The 23,869-nt window shown below is 45.4% G+C and overlaps 1 long non-coding RNA gene and 1 pseudogene across 1 annotated transcript in view; one reads left to right on the top strand and one right to left on the bottom strand.

Annotated features, from left to right (window-relative positions):
* The window catches only part of LOC136576984 (uncharacterized), a 248,318-nt gene that overhangs the window by 202,810 nt on the left and 21,639 nt on the right, over positions 1-23,869 (bottom strand). The window lies entirely within an intron of this gene.
* Positions 1-23,869, top strand: part of LOC136576981 (mitochondrial dynamics protein MID49-like) — a 104,047-nt pseudogene that overhangs the window by 78,714 nt on the left and 1,464 nt on the right.

Here is a 23,869-nt window from a genome sequence, read left to right as displayed (position 1 = left end):
TCACCTCATAGGTGTATTGGGAGGGTTACTAGTGAGGTACCACAGGGGGCAGAATTAGAGGGGTCATTGTTACTAGTGGGGTACCACAGGGGGCAGTATTTGGCCCTCTTCTTTTTAGTATATTTATTAATGACCTGGTAGAATGTGCAGTAAAATATCCATATTTGCAGATGACAAAACTATGTAAAGAAATGAACACAAGAGAAGACAGAATGTGGTGACAAGAGGATCTGGATAAGTTGGGGGCAGAAAAGTGGGAAATGAGGTTTAACATTGATAAATGTAAGGTTTTGCACATGGAAAGGGAAATATGTGTCATAATTACACACTACATGGGAAACCACTGGATAACACTGATGTGGAAAAGGACTTGTGGATTTTAGTGATCTCTAAGCTAAAATGAAGCAACCAGTGTCAGGCAGCTGCTGCCAAGGCAAATAGGATCATAGGGTGCATCAAAAGAGGTCTAGGGGCACATGAAGAGAACATTGTTCTTCCTCTTTACAAGTCACTGGTCAGAGCACACATGTAATGTACAGTTGTGGGCATCGGTAGTCAAGAAGGACATCAAAGCTGGAGCGGGTACAAGGGCGGGCAACTAAAGTAATAAACGGAATGGGCGGACAACAATACAGAGATTTTTCCCATCATTTATTTATGCCCAGGACTGTCACAAAGGGGCGCTCTCTACGTCTAGAGTAGTGGTTCTCAACATGGGCGTTATTGCCCCCTGGGGGGCGTTTTTACTTCTCAAGGGGGGCGGAGGAACGAAAAGGCTCAACTGGGGGCGTTGGAACAGAAAAGGGCCGGTAGGGGGACGTTCTCTGTTTGTTTTGTTGATTTTTTTGTATAGTAATTACATTTTTCTAAAAATTAGTAGCAAATAAACCGTCCGAAATCAAATCGGGGAAATCTGAAACCGACAAAAACTGAGGCAATGACTTCCATATGAATCACTTCCAAGTAATGGGAGTTGTGTGCAGCCTGCGCGCCTCTCATATAATGTATGACTTTATAAATGTATACTTACAGCTGTTGCAGGTAGGTATCAGCTGTGAAGGACTGCCGGCGAGTATGAAGCTAGATCGACTTCTGATCCCGCTCCGTACAAAGTCTGCACGCTCAGGACGTAACTGTATGCCGTGGAGCATGAAAGGGTTAAGATTTTCATTTTAGCTGATACTCAACCATTATGTGGTCTTGTGACCGTGAAAACTGCGATAGACCTTGTTCACACAATACTGAAAGCGTCGCGTCCGTGTTGGAGAAATACAAGGCTGAGCCGCAGCGTTCTGCCACAGATGTTCATGCAGACCCACATGGAGATTTGGCTCCAGTCAATGGGGACAGCGTGTGTGCGGCCGACTGACGCAGGTGTTTCCCCAGCAATGTGTATCTCAGAACTCACGCGGAAAAATCTGCGCCGTATGAACTGCAGCACAGACTTACATAGTATTTCATAGAATGCTAAAATGGTGTGAATTTCATGAGGATTTGGTGCAGAATCAGCAGCAAAAAAACACCATGTGAAGGAGCAGTAGGAGAAAATGTAGTGTTTTCTTTCAGGGATGCCTACTTTAGGTTTTTTCTCTTTTTTTTATACGTCCTTCGTGGGCTGCATTCCCACGAACGTATATCGGCTCGGTTTTCACGCCGAGCCGATATACGTCGTCCTCATGTGCAGGGGGGGGGGGAGGATGGAAGAGCCAGGAGCAGGAACTGAGCTCCCGCCCCCTCTCTGCCTCCTCTCCGCCCCTCTGCACTATTTGCAATGGGGAGGGGGGGGCTATTCGCGGAACTTAGCCCCCCCCCTCCCGCCTCCTTTCATTGCAAATAGTGCAGAGGGGCGGAGAGGTGGCGGGAGCTCAGTTCCTGCTCCTGGCTCTTCCATTCCCCCCCCCCCCCTGCAGAGTAGGACGACGTATATTGGTTCGGCGTAAATACCGAGCCTATATACGTTTGTGGGAATGCACCCTTAGGGTGCATTCATATGGGCGAGCGTGATAATGCTCTGAGGAACTCACACCGCTATCATGCTTGTTAAATTGCGATGTTCACTGCGAGTGCATTACGATTGTGCAACGGCCGACCCTGGCGTGCCAAAGTGAGGGAGACCATGAGGTTTGCAGAATATAATATAATAATAATCTTTATTTGTATAGCGCCAACTTATTCCGCAGCGCTTTCAGGCATGGATAAATGCAAAACAATACAACAATTACAATATAAGGTACATTGGGTTAGACACAAATGGGTTGAGGGTGGTACAGGAGGTGCAGGGGTTGGGGAACACAGGCAATAGGAAATTTCATGTACAGATCATTTATTAGAAGGCAAACAGGGTGGGGCACCATAGGGAGGGGCGAGGGACTAGGTCAGGAGATTTGGTATGCTTCCCTGAAGAGGTGCGTTTTTAAGGCGCGTCTGAAATTTCGTGCATCGGGAATTGTCCGGATGCCTTGGGGTAGAGCATTCAGAGGATGGGCGTGCTCTGGTGAAGTCCTGTAGGCAAGCATGTGAGGTTCGTATTACACAGGTGTTTAGTCTGAGTGTGTTAGCCGATCGGAGTGAGCGGGCTGGGTGGTGTACTGACAGTAGGGAGGCGATGAAGTGTTGTCACAGGTGGCTCTGTGGTCCCTCTCGACATTGGCGCCAAAAGTGCTCTGCTCAGGGGTTGTGCAGCGACCCAGGGAACGTACCGCGGTATGCTTAACAGGAAGGCCTGTTTTGTCACGCGTGACGTCAGTACTCCAACCGGACTCTCAGGATGGAATGCCGATGAAATAACTGAGACGAGTCCAGTAGCTTGTGGTAGTAATCTGGGAGTACGCAGATTTACTAAACTTGGAAATGGCACAAGAAGATACAGCAGTATGCAGTGAATTGAACAGGGTGAAGAATACAGCAATATTTACTTAACAACTGACTTAAACGTTCTCTCCTTTCCTTTCTCTGAACTGATTTGAAAGACAATTTCCCCCACTAGTTCCTCTAGCTGAAGGGACAATTAACGTTTAATAAAGTGTAGGTGAAGCTGAGTGAAAAGTGACTGAGGAGATCGCGTCTCATCCTCCTGACCATATACTTGTGTACTGTAGCTTACTTAGGGGATTATAGAAGGTAATGATAATTAAACTTTCTCCTTAGCAGGTAGAAATGCTATAGCCTCAGCTAGTGCCTCATGGGATAGATGTGGAAGCAAAAAACCTCAGCCTCCAGATGGTGCCTGATGAGCATCGGACAGGGGGCTGCACTGCATGGAAGTGGCTGCAATACATAGAGGAGACCTCCAGAGTGTCGCAGGCAATCAGGTGATGGGGCAGGGATGGAAATTGTGTTTTCACCGGAGTGGCCCTTTAATAACACTATCCAATGCGAGCATCTAGTAAGATCAACCATCGTGACCATTTAGTGTTACCAAACACATTGCCCATATAGCAGTGCTAGCCAGCAGTACAAACTACAGTGCCCTAATAGCATTGTCAATCAACAATGCCAATACAGTAATACCAACTACAGTGACAATATATCAGTGCTAGTCACAAAGACCATGTACCGGTAGCAATAGCAACCAACGGGGCCACATAGTAATACCAACCACATTGAACCTTAGTCATTCCAACCATCAAGACCGCACTGCGTGCCAGCCATAATCACCAAATAGTAGTAATACCAACTACAGTGACCATATAGCAATAGTAGCCACAGTTACCATGTAGCCATACCTATCTTTGTGATTGTATGTCTATGCCTGATCATGAAGGAAGAACACAGTGTGACTATGCGGCCATCATCCTATTCCTTCTGTGGCTAATGTACCTTTCATTTGGGCATAGATGGGTATTTCCACTCCCTCCTGTAGGTATTAATGATTACATCCCGAGTCACATCCTCGCCTGTTAATAGGGCAGCACTATAGTACAGGGCTTCTGTAAACTTTTCCTAACACCCCTCATGACTATCACAGGGCAAAATGTACCCCAACTACAGACATGAGGGGGCTGAAAATGTCTATGGGCACCGTACCGTACTGTAGTGAGTGCCCAATGAAGATATTTCAGAGCATTATCAGAATCTCCCCTATAGACAGAGCTCTAAAGGGTTGCCATCCATTAAATTCAGTGTGTTGGAATTCCTGACCAGTTCAGGATCTCTGCTTGCTGTCAGTTAAGGACAAGATATTTTTCTATTTACATCCAGAGGCTGAAAAATCTGTGAAGACCTCCTACTTCTCACAGCTGAGGGTCTGCATCCAGTCTAGACAATCCTCTGTGAGGCTGTAGTCATGCGGACAAGAGCGATATCAGTCTGTGAAACTCGGACCAATATCACGCTGGGAAATATGCAATCTTCCAGGAGAGTGCGATACGCTTTTATGTAGTCCCATAGAAAGTAATGAGCGAGATCGCCAAAAAATAGGACATGCCGCAGTCTTTACCGGCTTACATCATCGCTGCAAGAGAAAAATCTCTCATGTAAATAATGGCTTCAGATAGAAAGCTTAAGCTCCAAACTGATACATTTTATCTGCACTGATACAATGTAACAAACCATCAGGACAGGAGAGAGACTTTTGCTACTCATGTGTTAGGATCATAGAGTGTTCTTCATCCCCGCAAGGACACAGCAGAGGCGGACAGGTAAGTTTTTTTGTTTGTTTGTTTTACACTAAAAGTGTTGTTTTTCAGGGAAGGGCTTATATTTAAAGCCCTTCCCTGAAAAATCAATTACGGGTTGCTGGCAGAATGGAGCCGCCGGCAGCAGTCACGGCTCCATTGAAGGCAATGCACGGACCTGCATTCACGTGTGTTTTTGCACGTACATGGGTGCACACTTATGTACGCACGTATGTACGCACAAAAACATGCTCGTGTGAAGCCACCCTTATCATGACGTATGATTTTTACCTCCATCGTTATAAAAAGGATAGAGCCATTTAAAAAAAGCACAGGTCGGAACGCTGGAGCACTGGATGCGCTTTTGATATACAATTTATTTAAAATTAACATGCTGTGGAATTAAATCCCGCACCACATGTCAAAATCCGCATGGGTTTTGAGCAGATTTTTTCAACAGCGTGTGGATGAGATTTTAAAAATCTCATCCACTTTGCTACTACAGCTTCTGTAAACTCCACAGCAAATCCACCCCATGTAGTAATAGTGACCCCCTATATTGGTGGCCCCAGTAGTAATAGCGTCCCTTATATTGGCCCCAGTAGTAAGTGTCCCCCACAATGGCCTCAGTAATAAGTGTCTCCCAAAGTAGCCGCAGCAGTAAAAGTTTCCCCTGTATTGGTTGCCCCAGTAGTAACAGTGTCTTCTAAATTGGTGGCCCCAGTAGAAATAGTGACCCTTATATTGGCTCCAGTAGTAATAGTGACCCCCTATATTGGTGGCTTCAGTAGTAATAGTAACCTCTATATTTGCCCCAATTGTAATAGTGACCACTATTGACGCCCCAGTAGTAAGTGTCCCCTATTATGGCCCAGGTAGTAATAGTGACCCCTATTGCGGTCCCAGTAGTAATAGTGTCCCCTATATTGGCCTCAGCAGTAATACTTTTCCCTACATTGGCCTCAGTAGTAATAGTGACCCTCACAGTGGTCCCAAAGTAATAGTGACCCCGATATTGGCCCCAGTAGTAATAGTGTCCCCTATTGTGGCCCTAGTAGTAACAGGCTCCCCCTATGTCAGCCTCAGTAGCAATAGTGATTCCTATTGTGGCCCCAGTAGTAATAGTGACCCCTATTGCAGCCCCAGTAATGATCTGCCATTGGTCAGATGTAGTAATTATGACCCATATCATGGTCCCAGTAGTAATAGGTTTAACCTATTGCGGCCCAAGTGGTAATAGGCTCCCCCTGTTGGAGCCCCAGTAGTAATAGTGACTCCTATTGTGGCCCCAGTTGTAATAGTGACCCCTATTGCAGCCCCAGTAATGATCTGCCATTGGTCCCAGCTTTACTCACCTCTGTGGCGGTGTCCCGACAGCCTGTACAGGCGAAATGAATGTCTAGGACACCTAATACACAGGCCCTGCGGTTGGCATAGCAGCGAGGATCATGTGATCGGAGTCAGCTGATGTGATCTGCATTGCTATGCTGACTGCAGGACTGCATATTAGGTGAGGTAAGCGGGGACCTAGATCCTCCATCCAAGCCCTGATAATCAATCGTGGAGCTCCATGGGCTCCGCGGAGCACACTTTGGGAAACCAAACTCCTCACTGTGGAAGATGCAATAAACCCACAGGGAAAAGGAGAGGGGACATGGGAACCCCGTTCTTGGGATTACTGGGGGTCTTAGCGGTAACACCCCTACTAATCAGACTTTTATCACCTATCACCTAGGTAATAGTGGATTTTGGTACTTTCAAAGGGTTTTCCTATTAAAGACATTTATATACTATTTGCAGGTAAGGGTCATAAAATGTCTGATCGCTGAGGTGCCAAATGCTGAGACCACCGGCATTCCCAAGACCAGCACACCCGAATGTACCATGTTAATGGATTGTCAGTGACCACTCCATTCACTTTCTATGGGATTGAGGGAGATTACTGAGCACATCAATCTCCGCCTGCCAATAGAACTGAACTGAGCAGCGGTCAAGCCTGCGCACTACCGCTCCATTCACATGGGGCATCTGGGAGCACTTGTTTCGGTATCACTGAGGGTCCGAATGCTGGGGCCCCCAGTAAATCAAACATTTATCCCCTATCCTGTAGTTAGGGAATAAATGTCTTTCTTGGGAAAATCACCTTTTACACGTGCAGATGATCGTGAACGACTGTTTGAAGGGTCATTCCAAGACAAATCACCCAACGGGTAACACCCGACCATCTACCATGTTTAGGAAAATATGCACATTTGTTCATTACTAGAATTTCTATAGAAATGTCAGTTTTCAGTCCCATCAGGTTATGGCGTGATTTGTCCTATAATGGCCGCACTATAGTTCCTGTCCGGCAACAGCTGTCACCGTGTGGTTAGGAGATTAAACACTTTATTATGTGCAAGATACGTCTACTGGACTATTGGGCGGCATCCCATCATGGTCGCTGTGTAAGGAGAAATCAGACAAAAGACAAACACCACGATGTAGATGATAGAATTCTGCTTTATTAGAATAGCAATAAGCAACATTGTAATTAAATATTACCGGCCTTTAATAAATGACACAATGATCACAGTGACTCTCAGGTTAGGACCGCTGGAGACCACAGAACTTGCTACGGTCCTTCTGACCAGTCCACCAATGTCCTAAGATGAGAGCCGCCGGATCCAAAGATCCAGAGGAAGGCGAAAAAAACCCTGGAGAGTTCTACCTCAGGGGGGCAAAAAATTCCTTCCTGACCCCAGATGTGGCGATCGGCTATCACCCTGGATGGAATCGGTCCTGCTGCATATTGCTGTATACATATTTGTATGTAATTCCAGGCTCAGGAGAGCTGATGCTGTAAAGAAAGAGATAAATACAACCTGCTCCTAGGAGCTTCCAATCTATTAGAATACTTGATATCCTGCTACTTAGGTATATGGGCACCGTTAGATAGCTGTGCCCTGTCTTGGCGCTGGTCATTTTGCCTATGTCTGCTGTGGTGTGCAGCTTTGCAAGAGTTCAGTCTGTCCGCATCCTGCTGTCTGTCTGTTCTCAGCTCTGTCAGTCTGGATGCAGTTTGTTTTTGAGGAGGCCCTTCAACGGAATCGACCCTCAGTGTTTCTTCCTTTTTTTTTTTTTGGTTTTTTTTTGGTTTACTTTTTTTTGCTTTATGCTTTTATAGCACATTTTTTTACATTTTTGTTCTTTTTGTGTTTTTTTCTGTCCTTTTGAGGGGCCCATCCATAGGCTGACCCTCAGAGCTTCAACAAGCTTTCTTTTTAAGGAAACTAAATTTTGTGACATCCTGAGCCACATGACAGACGAGCCAAGTGACAACCTGAGCCACATGACAGCCGAGCCAAGTGACATCCCGAGCCACGTGACATAACGGAGCCAAGTGACAACCCGAGCCACATGACAGCCGAGCCAAGTGACACCCGTTGGTTTTTTTTGCTTGCTTTTTCTTTCTGTGCTTTTAGGCACGTTTTCTTGCACTTTTTGTGCTTTTTGAGTAGACCCATCTAGAGGCCGACCCTCAGGGCTCTATCAAGCTTTTAGGCTTTGTTTTTAAGGAGGCCCTTCAACGGAATCGACCCTCAGGGTTTCTGCTTGGTTTTTTTTGGGTTTACTTTTTTTTTGCTTTATGCTTTTATAGCACAGTTTTTACATTTTTGCTCTTTTTGTGTTTTTTTCTGTCCCTTTTGAGGGGGCCATCCATAGGCTGACCCTCAGAGCTTCAGCAAGCTTTCTTTTTAAGGAAACTAAATTTTGTGACATCCTGAGCCACATGACAGACGAGCCAAGTGACAACCCGAGCCACATGACAGCCGAGCCAAGTGACATCCCGAGCCACGTGACATAACGGAGCCAAGTGACAACCCGAGCCACATGACAGCCGAGCCAAGTGACACCCGTTGTTTTTTTTTGCTTGCTTTTTCTTTCTGTGCTTTCAGGCACGTTTTCTTGCACTTTTTGTGCTTTTTGAGTAGACCCGTCTAGAGGCCGACCCTCAGGGCTCCATCAAGCTTTCAGGCTTTGTTTTTAAGGAGGCCCTTCAACGGAATCGACCATCAGGGTTTCTGCTTGTTTTTTTGGGTTTACTTTTTCTTGCCTTATGCTTTTATAGCACATTTTTTACATTTTTCCCCTTTTTGTGTTTTTTTCTGTCCCTTTTGAGGGGCCCATCCATAGGCTGACCCTCAGAGCTTCAGCAAGCTTTCTTTTTAAGGAAACTAAATTTTGTGACATCCTGAGCCACATGACAGACGAGCCAAGTGACAACCCGAGCCACATGACAGCCGAGCCAAGTGACATCCCGAGCCACGTGACATAACGGAGCCAAGTGACAACCCGAGCCACATGACAGCCGAGCCAAGTGACACCCGTTGTTTTTTTTTGCTTGCTTTTTCTTTCTGTGCTTTCAGGCACGTTTTCTTGCACTTTTTGTGCTTTTTGAGTAGACCCGTCTAGAGGCCGACCCTCAGGGCTCCATCAAGCTTTCAGGCTTTGTTTTTAAGGAGGCCCTTCAACGGAATCGACCCTCAGGGTTTCTGCTTGTTTTTTTTGGTTTACTTTTTTTTGCTTTATGCTTTTATAGCACATTTTTTTACATTTTTGCTCTTTTTGTGTTTTTTTCTGTCCTTTTTGAGGGGGCCATCCATAGACTGACCCTCAGAGCTTCAGCAAGCTTTCTTTTTAAGGAAACTAAATTTTGTGACATCCTGAGCCACATGACAGACGAGCCAAGTGACAACCCGAGCCACATGACAGCCGAGCCAAGTGACATCCCGAGCCAGGTGACATAACGGAGCCAAGTGACAACCCGAGCCACATGACAGCCGAGCCAAGTGACACCCGTTGTTTTATTTTGCTTGCTTTTTCTTTCTGTGCTTTCAGGCACGTTTTCTTGCACTTTTTGTGCTTTTTGAGTAGACCCATCTAGAGGCCGACCCTCAGGGCTCCATCAAGCTTTCAGGCTTTGTTTTTAAGGAGGCCCTTCAACGGAATCGACCCTCAGGGTTTCTGCTTGGTTTTTTTTGGGTTTACTTTTTTTTTGCTTTATGCTTTTATAGCACATTTTTTTACATTTTTGCTCTTTTTGTGTTTTTTTCTGTCCCTTTTGAGGGGGCCATCCATAGGCTGACCCTCAGAGCTTCAGCAAGCTTTCTTTTTAAGGAAACTAAATTTTGTGACATCCTGAGCCACATGACAGACGAGCCAAGTGACAACCCGAGCCACATGATAGCCGAGTCAAGTGACATCCCGAGCCACGTGACAAAACGGAGCCAAGTGACAACCCGAGCCACATGACAGCCGAGCCAAGTGACACCCGTTGGTTTTTTTTGCTTGCTTTTTCTTTCTGTGCTTTTAGGCACATTTTCTTGCACTTTTTGTGCTTTTTGAGTAGACCCATCTAGAGGCCGACCCTCAGGGCTCTATCAAGCTTTTAGGCTTTGTTTTTAAGGAGGCCCTTCAACGGAATCGACCCTCAGGGTTTCTGCTTGTTTTTTTGGGGTTTACTTTTTTTTGCTTTATGCTTTTATAGCACATTTTTTACATTTTTGCTCTTTTTGTGTTTTTTTCTGTCCTTTTTGAGGGGGCCATCCATAGGCTGACCCTCAGAGCTTCAGCAAGCTTTCTTTTTAAGGAAACTAAATTTTGTGACATCCTGAGCCACATGACAGACGAGCCAAGTGACAACCCGAGCCACATGACAGCCGAGCCAAGTGACATCCCGAGCCACGTGACATAACGGAGCCAAGTGACAACCCGAGCCACATGACAGCCGAGCCAAGTGACACCCGTTGTTTTTTTTTGCTTGCTTTTTCTTTCTGTGCTTTCAGGCACGTTTTCTTGCACTTTTTGTGCTTTTTGAGTAGACCCGTCTAGAGGCCGACCCTCAGGGCTCCATCAAGCTTTCAGGCTTTGTTTTTAAGGAGGCCCTTCAACGGAATCGACCATCAGGGTTTCTGCTTGTTTTTTTGGGTTTACTTTTTCTTGCCTTATGCTTTTATAGCACATTTTTTACATTTTTTCCCCTTTTTGTGTTTTTTTCTGTCCCTTTTGAGGGGCCCATCCATAGGCTGACCCTCAGAGCTTCAGCAAGCTTTCTTTTTAAGGAAACTAAATTTTGTGACATCCTGAGCCACATGACAGACGAGCCAAGTGACAACCCGAGCCACATGACAGCCGAGCCAAGTGACATCCCGAGCCACGTGACATAACGGAGCCAAGTGACAACCCGAGCCACATGACAGCCGAGCCAAGTGACACCCGTTGTTTTTTTTTGCTTGCTTTTTCTTTCTGTGCTTTCAGGCACGTTTTCTTGCACTTTTTGTGCTTTTTGAGTAGACCCGTCTAGAGGCCGACCCTCAGGGCTCCATCAAGCTTTCAGGCTTTGTTTTTAAGGAGGCCCTTCAACGGAATCGACCCTCAGGGTTTCTGCTTGTTTTTTTTTGGTTTACTTTTTTTTGCTTTATGCTTTTATAGCACATTTTTTTACATTTTTGCTCTTTTTGTGTTTTTTTCTGTCCTTTTTGAGGGGGCCATCCATAGACTGACCCTCAGAGCTTCAGCAAGCTTTCTTTTTAAGGAAACTAAATTTTGTGACATCCTGAGCCACATGACAGACGAGCCAAGTGACAACCCGAGCCACATGACAGCCGAGCCAAGTGACATCCCGAGCCAGGTGACATAACGGAGCCAAGTGACAACCCGAGCCACATGACAGCCGAGCCAAGTGACACCCGTTGTTTTATTTTGCTTGCTTTTTCTTTCTGTGCTTTCAGGCACGTTTTCTTGCACTTTTTGTGCTTTTTGAGTAGACCCATCTAGAGGCCGACCCTCAGGGCTCCATCAAGCTTTCAGGCTTTGTTTTTAAGGAGGCCCTTCAACGGAATCGACCCTCAGGGTTTCTGCTTGTTTTTTTTTGGTTTACTTTTTTTTGCTTTATGCTTTTATAGCACATTTTTTTACATTTTTGCTCTTTTTGTGTTTTTTTCTGTCCTTTTTGAGGGGGCCATCCATAGACTGACCCTCAGAGCTTCAGCAAGCTTTCTTTTTAAGGAAACTAAATTTTGAGACATCCTGAGCCACATGACAGACGAGCCAAGTGACAACCCGAGCCACATGACAGCCGAGCCAAGTGACATCCCGAGCCACGTGACATAACGGAGCCAAGTGACAACCCGAGCCACATGACAGCCGAGCCAAGTGACACCCGTTGTTTTTTTTTGCTTGCTTTTTCTTTCTGTGCTTTCAGGCACGTTTTCTTGCACTTTTTGTGCTTTTTGAGTAGACCCGTCTAGAGGCCGACCCTCAGGGCTCCATCAAGCTTTCAGGCTTTGTTTTTAAGGAGGCCCTTCAACGGAATCGACCCTCAGGGTTTCTGCTTGTTTTTTTTTTGGTTTACTTTTTTTTGCTTTATGCTTTTATAGCACATTTTTTTACATTTTTGCTCTTTTTGTGTTTTTTTCTGTCCTTTTTGAGGGGGCCATCCATAGGCTGACCCTCAGAGCTTCAGCAAGCTTTCTTTTTAAGGAAACTAAATTTTGTGACATCCTGAGCCACATGACAGACGAGCCAAGTGACAACCCGAGCCACATGACAGCCGAGCCAAGTGACATCCCGAGCCACGTGACATAACGGAGCCAAGTGACAACCCGAGCCACATGACAGCCGAGCCAAGTGACACCCGTTGTTTTTTTTTGCTTGCTTTTTCTTTCTGTGCTTTCAGGCACGTTTTCTTGCACTTTTTGTGCTTTTTGAGTAGACCCGTCTAGAGGCCGACCCTCAGGGCTCCATCAAGCTTTCAGGCTTTGTTTTTAAGGAGGCCCTTCAACGGAATCGACCCTCAGGGTTTCTGCTTGTTTTTTTTTTGGTTTACTTTTTTTTGCTTTATGCTTTTATAGCACATTTTTTTACATTTTTGCTCTTTTTGTGTTTTTTTCTGTCCTTTTTGAGGGGGCCATCCATAGACTGACCCTCAGAGCTTCAGCAAGCTTTCTTTTTAAGGAAACTAAATTTTGTGACATCCTGAGCCACATGACAGACGAGCCAAGTGACAACCCGAGCCACATGACAGCCGAGCCAAGTGACATCCCGAGCCAGGTGACATAACGGAGCCAAGTGACAACCCGAGCCACATGACAGCCGAGCCAAGTGACACCCGTTGTTTTATTTTGCTTGCTTTTTCTTTCTGTGCTTTCAGGCACGTTTTCTTGCACTTTTTGTGCTTTTTGAGTAGACCCATCTAGAGGCCGACCCTCAGGGCTCCATCAAGCTTTCAGGCTTTGTTTTTAAGGAGGCCCTTCAACGGAATCGACCCTCAGGGTTTCTGCTTGTTTTTTTTTGGTTTACTTTTTTTTGCTTTATGCTTTTATAGCACATTTTTTTACATTTTTGCTCTTTTTGTGTTTTTTTCTGTCCTTTTTGAGGGGGCCATCCATAGACTGACCCTCAGAGCTTCAGCAAGCTTTCTTTTTAAGGAAACTAAATTTTGAGACATCCTGAGCCACATGACAGACGAGCCAAGTGACAACCCGAGCCACATGACAGCCGAGCCAAGTGACATCCCGAGCCACGTGACATAACGGAGCCAAGTGACAACCCGAGCCACATGACAGCCGAGCCAAGTGACACCCGTTGTTTTTTTTTGCTTGCTTTTTCTTTCTGTGCTTTCAGGCACGTTTTCTTGCACTTTTTGTGCTTTTTGAGTAGACCCGTCTAGAGGCCGACCCTCAGGGCTCCATCAAGCTTTCAGGCTTTGTTTTTAAGGAGGCCCTTCAACGGAATCGACCCTCAGGGTTTCTGCTTGTTTTTTTTTTGGTTTACTTTTTTTTGCTTTATGCTTTTATAGCACATTTTTTTACATTTTTGCTCTTTTTGTGTTTTTTTCTGTCCTTTTTGAGGGGGCCATCCATAGGCTGACCCTCAGAGCTTCAGCAAGCTTTCTTTTTAAGGAAACTAAATTTTGTGACATCCTGAGCCACATGACAGACGAGCCAAGTGACAACCCGAGCCACATGACAGCCGAGCCAAGTGACATCCCGAGCCACGTGACATAACGGAGCCAAGTGACAACCCGAGCCACATGACAGCCGAGCCAAGTGACACCCGTTGTTTTTTTTTGCTTGCTTTTTCTTTCTGTGCTTTCAGGCACGTTTTCTTGCACTTTTTGTGCTTTTTGAGTAGACCCGTCTAGAGGCCGACCCTCAGGGCTCCATCAAGCTTTCAGGCTTTGTTTTTAAGGAGGCCCTTCAACGGAATCGACCCTCAGGGTTTCTGCTTGTTTTTTTTTTGGTTTACTTTTTTTTGCTTTATGCTTTTATAGCACATTTTTTTACATTTTTGCTCTTTTTGTGTTTTTTTCTGTCCTTTTTGAGGGGGCCATCCATAGGCTGACCCTCAGAGCTTCAGCAAGCTTTCTTTTTAAGGAAACTAAATTTTGTGACATCCTGAGCCACATGACAAACGAGTCAAGTGACAACCCGAGCCACATGACAGCCGAGCCAAGTGACATCCCGAGCCACGTGACATAACGGAGCCAAGTGACAACCCGAGCCACATGACAGCCGAGCCAAGTGACACCCGTTGTTTTTTTTTTGCTTGCTTTTTCTTTCTGTGCTTTTAGGCACGTTTTCTTGCACTTTTTGTGCTTTTTGAGTAGACCCGTCTAGAGGCCGACCCTCAGGGCTCCATCAAGCTTTCAGGCTTTGTTTTTAAGGAGGCCCTTCAACGGAATCGACCCTCAGGGTTTCTGCTTGTTTTTTTTGGGTTTACTTTTTTTTTGCTTTATGCTTTTATAGCACATTTTTTTACATTTTTGCTCTTTTTGTGTTTTTTTCTGTCCCTTTTGAGGGGGCCATCCATAGGCTGACCCTCAGAGCTTCAGCAAGCTTTCTTTTTAAGGAAACTAAATTTTGTGACATCCTGAGCCACATGACAGACGAGCTAAGTGACAACCCGAGCCACATGACAGCCGAGCCAAGTGACATTCCGAGCCACGTGACATAACGGAGCCAAGTGACAACCCGAGCCACATGACAGCCGAGCCAAGTGACACCCGTTGGGTTTTTTTTGCCTGCTTTTTTTTTCTGTGCTTTCAGGCACGTTTTCTTGCACTTTTTGTGCTTTTTGAGTAGACCCGTCTAGAGGCCGACCCTCAGGGCTCCATCAAGCTTTCAGGCTTTGTTTTTAAGGAGGCCCTTCAACGGAATCGACCCTCGGGGTTTCTGCTTGTTTTTTTTTTGGTTTACTTTTTTTTGCTTTATGCTTTTATAGCACATTTTTTTTACATTTTTGCTCTTTTTGTGTTTTTTTCTGTTCTTTTTGAGGGGGCCATCCATAGGCTGACCCTCAGAGCTTCAGCAAGCTTTCTTTTTAAGTAAACTAAATTTTGTGACATCCTGAGCCACATGACAGACGAGCCAAGTGACAACCCGAGCCACATGACAGCCGAGCCAAGTGACACCCATTGGTTTTTTTTTGCTTGCTTTTTCTTTCTGTGCTTTCAGGCACGTTTTCTTGCACTTTTTGTGCTTTTTGAGTAGACCCGTCTAGAGGCCGACCCTCAGGGCTCCATCAAGCTTTCAGGCTTTGTTTTTAAGGAGGCCCTTCAACGGAATCGACCCTCAGGGTTTCTGCTTGGTTTTTTGGGGTTTACTTTTTTTTGCTTTATGCTTTTATAGCACATTTTTTTACATTTTTGCTCTTTGTGTTTTTTTTTCTGTCCCTTTTGAGGGGGCCATCCATAGGCTGACCCTCAGAGCTTCAGCAAGCTTTCTTTTTAAGGAAACTAAATTTTGTGACATCCTGAGCCACATGACAGACGAGCCAAGTGACAACCCGAGCCACATGACAGCCGAGCCAAGTGACATCCCGAGCCACGTGACATAACGGAGCCAAGTGACAACCTGAGCCACATGACAGCCGAGCCAAGTGACACCCGTTGTTTTTTTTTTTGCTTGCTTTTTCTTTCTGTGCTTTCAGGCACGTTTTCTTGCACTTTTTGTGCTTTTTGAGTAGACCTGTCTAGAGGCCGAACCTCAGGGCTCCATCAAGCTTTCAGGCTTTGTTTTTAAGGAGGCCCTTTAACGGAATCGACCCTCAGGGTTTCTGCTTGGTTTTTTTGGGTTTACTTTTTTTTGCTTTATGCTTTTATAGCACATTTTTTTACATTTTTGCTCTTTTTGTGTTTTTTTCTGTCCTTTTTGAGGGGGCCATCCATAGGCTGACCCTCAGAGCTTAAGGAAGCTTTCTTTTTAAAGACACCCATTTTTGTGACATCCCAAGCCACATGATATATCTTCTGATATATAAGGCACTTGTCAGGCCTCATATGGAATACCTTCTACAGTTCTGGACAGTGGTGCTCAGGAAAGCTGTTGCAGTGCTTAAAGGGGTCCAAAGCAGGGCAACTAAATCAATAAATGGACTGAGAGGACCGGAATACTCAGTGAGGCTATCAAAATTAGGATTATTCACCCTGGAAAAAAGACGGTTAAGAGGCGACCAAATAACTATGTATAAATACATTGAGGGACAATACAAGGATCACTCCCATCTGTTTGTAAACTGGGAAAAAACGAAGTAATAGAATGAGAGAAGACACTTGAAGGACAGAATTGTACTATCCATGGGTTCCACATTTTCTGATATTTTGAAATTGCATTATTTCAAAGGGCTAGTATTTTCTCGTATAAACTATGTTCTAAAATCAAGCTAATTAGTAGAGATGAGCCAGCACGCTTGTTTAAGGCTGATGCTCAAGAGAGCATCGGTCTTTTCGAGTAACTGCTTACTAGTCTGAGCACCATGCGGGGGTGGGGGGTGACTGGGAGCCGGGGGGAGAAAGAGAGATCTCTCTCACTCTCCCCCCTGCTCCTCCCACCGCTTCCCCACAAGGTGCTCGGACAAGTAAGCAGTTACTCAAAAAGACCGATGCCCTCTCGAGCATCAGCCTTAAACGAGCGTGCTCGCTTATCACTACTAATTAGATCTTTGACAAACAGTTGGGCCTCAGATTTCCAATTTTTGGAAAAAAAGCAATTTGGCACCTAATAGGACATGGCCTATCAATTTTTTGTATGCTGGGTGAATTCTATTGAAACCAATAATCAGTAGAGCGAGTTTTGGGACAACAGGTACAGTTAGATTTGTAACTTTTTTGATACGTGCTTATACTTCCTGCCAATAAGGCATGATTAGTGGATAAGACCAGAAGATGTGTGACAAGGTGCCGCTGTGGGTACTGTTGTACCTTGTCGACACCGGAAGCTAGGGGTGTGACAGCACTTAGCAGGAGGGAATGCCCCTGTCACACCCCTAGCTTCCGATTGCCTGCAGCTTCGTAGTCTGTCCCGTCCCTACAGCTCCGGACTCTATGGATGGCGGCTGACAGCGGGCACACAGCAGTGGTGGGGGCAGCCTTGTGCTGCAATCTCCGGTCCCACTGCGGTCCTCCGTTGTAGGGAGTGAGCACCGGCGCGTCTCTACAATACTTGACAGTGCCCCCGCGTTGGGCGATGTTCAGCGCTCCTCCATGTCCCCTATGCTCTGCAGAGGACACAAAAGGGGCAGCGGAGCAGTGAGTGACACCTGGCCGTGCAGGAGCCGAGGATGAAACATTCTTTTCGGTTCTCGGCATGCGGCCCCATACTTCTCTGTATGCGGCGGCGTGTCAACAAACATGGCTACGCGTGTCAGTGCTGAGACACGTGTCATAGGTTCTCGATCACTGTAATAGTGCACCCTCTACCACGACAAATTACTGTGATAGCCCCCCCCCCTTGGCACATAAACAGTCACATACATAAGCCCCTCATTCCAAACTTACCCTTCAGCAGGGGGACGGTTGGCAGGTGGAAGCTGCTGTTCTGTTTATTTTCAGGTCTGTACTATCAGCGGGAGCCGTGGGGTGAGCGGACTGCGCATTCTCGAGGACCCAACCAGCTGACAAGCTCTACTGCGCCTGCGGGACGAGAAGAAGCTGAGATTTGTCGTATCCAAAGACAACGGACAGGTAAATACTAAAAATTTCTAATTGGGGTGACATATAAAAAAATATTCCACTATCTTTGGGGGTGGGGGGACTTATTTTTACGGCATGCACACTTTGACAAAAATAAAATAACTTTATTCTATGGGTCAGTACGATGACGACAATACCAGGCTTATATGGTTTGGTTTGTCTTTTTGAGGGGTGTCCTGTACTTCCTATTAGCTCCATTACGGAGCACATATGACTTTATGATTTACTTTATTTTCATTTTTCTCCTGGAGACAATTTGACCAAAAATATGCAATTCTGATGTTTATTTTTTTTTTCTGACGACGTTCCATCATGTGAGATGAATAATACATTTCTTTGATTGGACTTTTACGGAAGCAACCATATCACACACACACACACACACACACACACACACAGACACACACACAGACACACACACACACACACACACATATATATAATTTTTTTAAATTTTGTATAAAAAAATTACAAAGGGTTTTATTTTAACTTTTAATACCTTTTAGTTTTGCAAATTAATACAACTTTTTTAAACTCCTGTTTACATTTTTTTAGTCACCATAGGGGTTTTGAACTTGCGGTCTTTAGCTCGCTCATAGAGTATAATAAGATATCATAGTATTGCATTATACTATGTTTTGACAGGCAGTCTTTCCAGCCACACTACAGGCATGCCTTCGCAGCCATGCAACCGGATGGCGCCTCATGATCTCATTGCAGGTGGGAAGTGGAGGGGCGTTTGGGACCCCGGAATAGTGATTGGGGCATTTAACCCCTTCCTGCTCCATGACGTACCGGTACGTCATGGAGCCGCGTGGCGACCTCTCTTCATACAGTGCGGGTGTCAGCTGTTTATAACAGCTGACACCGCGGGCAATAGCCGTGCGGCCGATCGCGGCTATTAACCATTTAAATGCCGCTGTCAATTCTGACAGCGGCATTTAAATCCCCCGAACGATGTTCGAGGGTCCCACATTACATCATACTGCAGGAGCGATCAAAGCATCGCATGTTAAAGTCCCCCAGGGGAACTTCAAAGTAATTTTTTTTAAAAATCAATAAAGTTTTTTTAATTGTAAAAAAAAAAAATTGTCAAAGTTTAAATCACCCGCCTTTTGCCATATCTATTATTAAAAAATCTAAATCATACAATAAAAATATGTATTTGGTATCGCCGCGTCCGCAAAAGTCTGAACTATCAAAGTAGTGCATTATTTTTCCCGCACGGTGAACGTCGTCCGAAAAATAAAATAAAGAACGCCAGAAATGTACTTTTTTAGTTACCCTGTCTCCCAGAAAAAACGCAATAAAAAGCGATCAAAAAGTCGTATGCATTCCAAATTGGTACTATCAGAAACTACAGAACATCCCGCAAAAAATGAGCCCTTGTTCAACGACGTCAACGCAAAGATAAAAAAGTTATCGCGCGCACAAAATGATCGCAGAAAATAATTGAAAAAAATTAAAAGTCTTTGAAAAAAAAAAGAGGAGTATAGTAAAAAAAAAGCTATACAAGTTTGGTATCGCAGTAATCGTACCGACCCATGGAATGAAGTTTTCATGTCGTTTTTGTTGCCGTTTGTGCGCCGTAGAAACAAGACGCACTAAAAGATGCCGAAATGTCATTTTTTTTTATTTTACTCCACTTAGAAGTTTTTAAAAGTTTTTCAGTACATTATATGGTACTTTAAATGGCACCATTGAAAAATACAACTCGTCCCACAAAAAACAACAAGCCCTTAAACAGCGACGTCGATGGATAAATAAAGGAGTTATGATAAAGGGGGGAGGAAAACATGAAAATGGAAAAAGAAAAAGGGGCCATGTCATTAAGGGGTTAAATGCCATGGTCAGGAGTGATAACGGCATTTAAAGGGTTAACAGCCACGCTCAGTGTTCACGCTGTCTCCGTCTGACGCATTGTATGGCGTGGGATCGCCTCTATACAAACCACAAACTGTATTTAGGGCTTTTCAGGGAGCAGATTTACTCAGCGACGTCGTACGCCGGTCTAAGGAAACATCGTGCCGGCGGGAAGCGTCCTAAATGTACAGAGCGCTCGCTCCTCCTAATACAGTTGGGGTATTTTCCGTCTGTCTGTGCGCCAAAGATAAATTTACACCAGTTTTTGGTGTAAAAACAAATGCGATGGCCGTGAGCAGCCCCGCCCCCTCATGTGAAGCCACGCCCACTCTCTTAAAAGTAGTGTGGCCGGTGTAAGAAAGTGTAAAAAGTCCCCCGCACGGCGCACAAGATGCTGCGCAACATCATGTCCAGCTGTTGTACGCCAAAACACTGAAGGCCTTCAGTAAATCTGCCCCACCGTGCCCAGATGTGCCCATTTTACCAGCTACGCCATGTGTGGGCGAGGCCTCAGCGCTGAGGGAGGAGCTACATACCTGCACCAGTCATCTGCATGCTGTCCAGCTCAGCCGACACAAGATGGCCGCCGGGTGAGATCTCTGGACATTCTGTTGCTACGGTGATCTGCCATGTGCCGTCTCCAGGGCTGCCAGTGTTGTTGTGCATCAAGTTAAAGGCATTAACCCCTTAGTGACACAACCTAGTTTAGGCTTAAGGAGGCGACGATTTTGGGGGGGATTTTCATCTCCGCTCTTTAAAAGCCATAACATTGATTCCTATTTGGAAGGTCTTCGTTTTAGAGCGCTGCATTCAAAATCACATAACTTTATTTTTGACCAGTGGGGCTCGGTGACGAGGTGCAGTTTTCAATGGGACCACTTTGGGCTACATGTGTTTTTTTTATCACTTTTATTGTGTTTTCTTGGGGAGGCAAAATGACTCAAAAAGAATTTGGGCTCTGTTATTTTTTTGTGCGTTCATTTTTTTACCCCGTTTGCCGTGCGGGATCAGAAGTCGGTTCCATTTATTGTACAGATCATTACGGATGCGACAATACCGAATGCGAGTTTTTATTTATTTAACAAAAGAGGAAAAGTGCGCAAAAGATGTTTTTTATTACTATTTTTTATTACGGATTTTTATTTTTCTCCCATTTTTTTCTGCCGCTTTACTTTACTGCCATCCAGTAGAATTCACAGCTGATCGTCGGCTCTGACTGCATCTGTAACAAATCCTCAGCTGTGCTAAATAGAAGTTACCATATAATAGTAAGGCCCTCAGAGTAACGCTTGTAGGGAGAACGCGTCCGTAATATGGCGTAACGCGGCTAGTTGTCCTGCCGACCCCGTAAAGGACATAATAAGGGGCAGTACGGGCCAATTCCTTTCTTTGGGGGCCGTACGGTGGGGATCTATAATTATAATTAGCAGACCCCCACTACCATCAGCAACCAGACCCCCGGCTCTTACCTCGTACTCACAGTTTGCTGGGTAAGGGGTTCTGAATCTCCAATATTCCTGATTGTCAGCTACTTCATGCTAAAAAACACCAGCCACATCCAGAGAGAACGTCAAAGAGGGGTGATATGGGGGCATTATTACTACTGGGGTCACTAAGGGGGCCACTATTACTACTGGGGTCACTATGGGGCCACTATTACTACTGGGGTCACTATGGGGGTATTATTACTACTGGGGTCACAATGGGGCCACTATGGGGGCTGCTATTACTACTGGGGTCACTATGGGGCCACTATTACTACTGGGGTCACTATGGGGGTATTATTACTACTGGGGTCACCATGGGGCCACTATGGGGGTATTATTACTACTGGGGTCACTATGGGGGTATTATTACTACTAGGGCTATTATGGGGGCATTATTACTACTGGGGCCACTATGGGGGTATTATTACTACTAGGGCTATTATGGGGGCATTATTACTACTGGGGCCACTATGGGGGTATTATTACTACTGGGGACACTATGGGGTCCTTATTACTACTAGGGCCACTATGGGGACATTAAAACTACAGGGTCCACTATGGTGGCCATTATTACTACTGGGGCCACTATAGGGGTATTATTAGTACTAGGGCCACTAGGAGGGTATTACTACTGAGGCCACTATAGGGGCATTATTACTACTGGGACCACTATGGGGGCATTATTACTACTGGGGCTACAATGAGGGCAGTATTACTACTGGGGCCACTATATGGGCATTATTACTACTGGGGCCACTATAGGGGTATTATTACTACTGGTGCCACAATGGGGTTATTATTACTACTGGGATCACTATGGGGGCATTATTACTACTGGGGCCACAATGGGGTTATTATTACTACTGGGATCACTATGGGGGCCATTATTACTACTTAGGTCACTATGGAGTATTATTACTACTAGGGCTACTATGGGGGCATTATTACTACTGGGGCCACTAGGGGGTACTATTACTACTGGGGGTGTTATTTTTACTGGGACACTATGTGTTTTTCTCTGGGACCCATTGCCTCCAGACTGACATCTGCCGCATCTCAATGCGGTGCAATTGGCTGCATGTGGTGAACAAAAAAAAGGTGCCCGCAGTGCGATTGGCCGTGTGTAGCGAACTATAAAAAAGGTGCCCGCAGTGCGATTGGCCGTGTGTAGTGAACTATAAAAAAGGTGCCCGCAGTGCGATTGGCCATGTGGGGAAATGAAAAAAAGGTGTCCGCCTTGCGATTGGCCAAGTATGGCAAAAAGAAGTTCCCGCGGTGCGATTAGCCGTTTGTGGCAAAAAGCTGCCCCCCTTTTTGCCGCTTTATGTGTGACTGGAGTATAAGACATGATATAACTCAGGAATTATATGTAAGTGGTAAATTATACTCAAAGGGGTTTTAGCCCTTCAGAGCTCTATTCCCTGTCTACAGAATAGGGGATACATGTCTGACTGCTGGGACCCTCAGCGACTCTGAGCCTGGTGCACCCAGATGCCTCACATGAATGGAGTGGCGATGGACAGGCATGACTACTGTCTCATTCACTTCTATGGGACAGAAGGAGATTGCCAAGGACAGCCATCCCCTTCTTCCCATAGTAGCAGGGAACGGGGGAGCGGTTCAACATACGCACTGCTGCTCTATTCATATGGGGCATTCGGATGAGCTAGTCTCAGGATCGCTGGGAGTTCCAGCAGTTGGACCCCCAGTGATCAAACATATATTGCCTTTCGTGTAAAAAAGGGAAGAATGTCATTAATGGGAAAGACCACATTAAAGGAGATTTCAAATTTGGCACTGTGTAGATGAAAAATACATATGCATTTTGGGTCATGGTCCCTTTAAATGAGCCATTGCTGTAAAGCTGACTCTGCACATGATTATGGCTAATTCTACTCCTATTGTCTGCAGCTGATTCACCGAGCAGCATCGCCCCCGAGGAGAAAGTGGAAGAGAAAACCATAGAAGAAAGCTGGAAGGAAGCCGTTCCGATGAAGGCCTCCCCCAAACGTCTGTGAAAAGCAACCTGCCCGGACTTGAGCAGTGCATTAGCAGCACCCGAGCCCGACCCGCCTGTCACAGGTCAGCAGAGGAACCGAAAGTGTCCTCACCAGTGGATATAATATCATATATAATATGCTATATCACATCTCTACTCCAGTCATACCCAAAGCTGCTAACAGAAATCTCCTGGTTTATTTCTACTTCAGACTACAACACCGGGGAAATTGTATTAAGCCCCGTATTTCAAGTGCTGGTCTTAATATTTCCACCGGGGCATGACGCACCTAATACATGAGTAGGAGCACAACTCTTCATATATTAGGCACATCTCAGCTCCTCCATGCACCTAATCAGAAATGTATGCAGGATCCGATCTGGTGTTCATTTCTGGTATAGTTTACACCGGCGTATATTATACATAAATGTGTCTCTGTGCTAGCCACGCCCCCTTTCTGACAAGCCACGCTCTTTAAAAAATAATTGGTAGTCGGTGGCATAGAAAGTGAAAAAGTTGCACGTTTTTGCTCAGATCCCCACGTGCAAAAAATTGCTGCTTTTTTGTGTGAGAAACTGTCGTCTAATCTTCTATGAATGTCCCTTAGGGAGCGTGAACGCTACATATTCCTAAATGCTACGCCCCTGAGAATCTGGGGGAGGCACAGCAGTTTGAAAAGAGTCAGATTTTTGGACGGATCGTGGACACCTTGGGAGAGTCAAAAAAATGTATTTTTCTTTTTGTTCCTCCTGCCGTGTCCAAGCTCTTTTCAAACTGCTGTGCACACGCTCTCCCCTGGAAGCCTATGGGACTGTGTTCGCATAGCGGTCTGAAAATGGTCCTATTTTTTTGACTGCGTGCGGACTTTACTAGGAGCAGGTGAGTGGAG

This window comes from Eleutherodactylus coqui, chromosome 8 (assembly GCF_035609145.1).
Source record: "Eleutherodactylus coqui strain aEleCoq1 chromosome 8, aEleCoq1.hap1, whole genome shotgun sequence".
In the NCBI taxonomy this organism is placed as follows: Eukaryota; Metazoa; Chordata; class Amphibia; order Anura; family Eleutherodactylidae; genus Eleutherodactylus; species Eleutherodactylus coqui.
The sequence above is the reverse complement of the archived record's forward strand: the minus strand, read 5'-3'. Positions and strand labels throughout refer to the sequence as shown.